Source organism: Tasmannia lanceolata, unplaced genomic scaffold (assembly GCF_043159265.1).
Source record: "Tasmannia lanceolata isolate RefF3 unplaced genomic scaffold, GAP_Taslan_0.1 ptg000002l, whole genome shotgun sequence".
Classification (NCBI taxonomy): domain Eukaryota; kingdom Viridiplantae; phylum Streptophyta; class Magnoliopsida; order Canellales; family Winteraceae; genus Tasmannia; species Tasmannia lanceolata.
Window position 1 is genome coordinate 12,707,608 of NW_027518679.1, and position 2,496 is coordinate 12,710,103.

Here is a 2,496-nt window from a genome sequence, read left to right on the forward strand (position 1 = left end):
TCAACTCAAACTCTTACAGTATAAAGATAATCATAAGATTAGACTACTGTATGACTTTCATGAATTTTTATTACGAGTTGATACCCATTTAAATTCACACAAAAATCAAATGAAATCAAAGAATTACTTAAAAAGCAAACCTAATGGTATCCTAAAAACAAATAAAAACTTCCAGTAAATATATAATAGATTATAAATTTTCTATCAAAATTTCAAAACTTAAAAATTAAATCTCCGCCATAAAATTGGTTTTTAAATATAAGAGATCAATTTGTTTCCTAGGCGTTAAAACCCGTTTATTAAAATAAATTGTAAAACCTTATCAAATCTTTGCAAAATTAATTGAAACTATTTCTCTAACATTCCAGTAACCAAAGTTACTGGTTTGTAAAGAAAAATTTTAAAAATATATTAATTTAATAACAAAAAGAATTATGGCACGTAAAACGGGGAAGCGATTAGAAAACAGTAAAAACCATATTTTTTTTAAAATATTTTTCAATGGAAACTTCCATTTATTATTAGGCTTTAATTCTGGAAAGTTTCATCAATTTTTAAAACGATTTGGTATTTATTAAAAATATCCGAAATTTAAAATAATTAATAATTCGATTAAATAAACTCCAAAAAAATATTAAAATTTTTGGGTGATCTAAAAACCTTGTAAAACTACTGGAAACAAACTGTCACTAAATTTGGACGTGATTTGATATACTTTTGGCTCCATTCATCAAGAAATAATCTTTTTCAGGGTTATTCTTTGAAAAATAAAATGAAAAATAAAACGGCCGAACCGCGGTTGGAAATTAAGTTTCCAGTAGTTCTGTATTTTATATAAAACCCAAAAAATATCAGTTTTTAAAACGAACCATGTTTTCAAACACTTGCTTTGATAATCTAATTTAAATCCATATTGAATAAAAACAAAAGAAAACCATTTTTAAATGGAGGAAAATTACTTTTTGGATCAAATTTTGGATTTTGAAAACTCATAATCAATATAACATAGTGGAATTTCAAAGAAAAACTCGTTGATTTGATCCATCAAAATTAAACCCTATCATGCTTTTTCTACTTCACAAAGATGAAGAATCCTTACCGTTGATCGCGATCCTTGTCTCTAGGGTTGGTGATCCAAGATATATGCTTTGTCCAACCCTTTTATACGCTAAAAAAGATCCAAAGAACACTCCAATAATCCTTGATTGTGTGATGCCTTGGAGAAGAAAAAGGAATTCAAGAATTCCTTTTGTAAAGAACACTTGAGAGAGAGATGAACACACTTCAAGAGAGAGAAGGTTTTTTTCTCTCTTTTTTTTTTTAACAAATATGATGTCACCATTGTGACATCATCAAGGTTGGGTGCTCAACTCATGTGGGTCAACCATGTGGGCCGCCCACCATGGTGGTTGACCCATATGGGTGAACCCACATGAGCTCCATCTTTGTGGGCTTTAGCCCAATGGGCCATTTCACACGGGTTTCGAGTTTTTCTGTAAAAAATCAAAAAAATCTTTCTAAATTCAACATTCTATATATGGACCCAACCCATTTGACATTTATGGTGCATCCCTCACACATGATAGGACCATCTTTTTTGAAAAATAACTTTTCGGACCAAAATGCCCCTATTTGACTGTTAGACATCCAAATGCGACCAAAATACCCTCAGATTGATTTACCCCTAAAGGAAAAAATTAAAAATGAGAACTCTTTGTGGTCAAACTTAAAAAATAGAAACTTTTAAAATTGGGTCATTTCGTTGAGCATTATTAAACAGGATCATTTGGTGTCCCCTGAAAATAGCCAAAATGCCCTCAACACTTAGAATTTCCAAATTAAGCGAAGCTCCTGAGAAATTCTAAATTTAGCAGGTTTTCCAAAATTCAGAAAATCATTCATAATCTCTCAGACATATTTCGGGGATCAAAAGAATTACACAGGAAAAGACCAAATTACCCCGAGGTGCTAGAATTTGGCGAGACTAGGAAAAACCCTGAGAAATTCTAAAAATAGCAGATTTTCAAAAATTTATGAACGGACTCAAGATTTCTTAGACACAACTTAGGGACCAAATATGATATGTTTGGAAATGTCTAAAATACCCCCGAAGAGAAAATCTTGAGAGATCTAAATTTACCAGGTTTCACAAATCTTACGAAATTACTCCTAATACATCGGCCGTACCCTCGAGATGGTTTTAGACATATGAGAAATGATTGAAATATCCATAAGATGATGAAAATGTAGAAGCCCTATGAGTTTCTAAAAATAGCAGCTTTTTCAAAATTTGTAAAATCACTCAAAAATTTTCAAATATAACTTGGCGGTCAAAAGAGACACATCGGGAATGACCAAAATACCTGTAAGCCCAAGGGTCTACTCTCCTATCTTGTTTTGATGATTCTAAACATAATTGATTGTGTTATTAAATACTAATCAATTTGCCTTAAAGTGTTGTGTTTAAGATAGGATTGATCATTGAAGAAACCAACA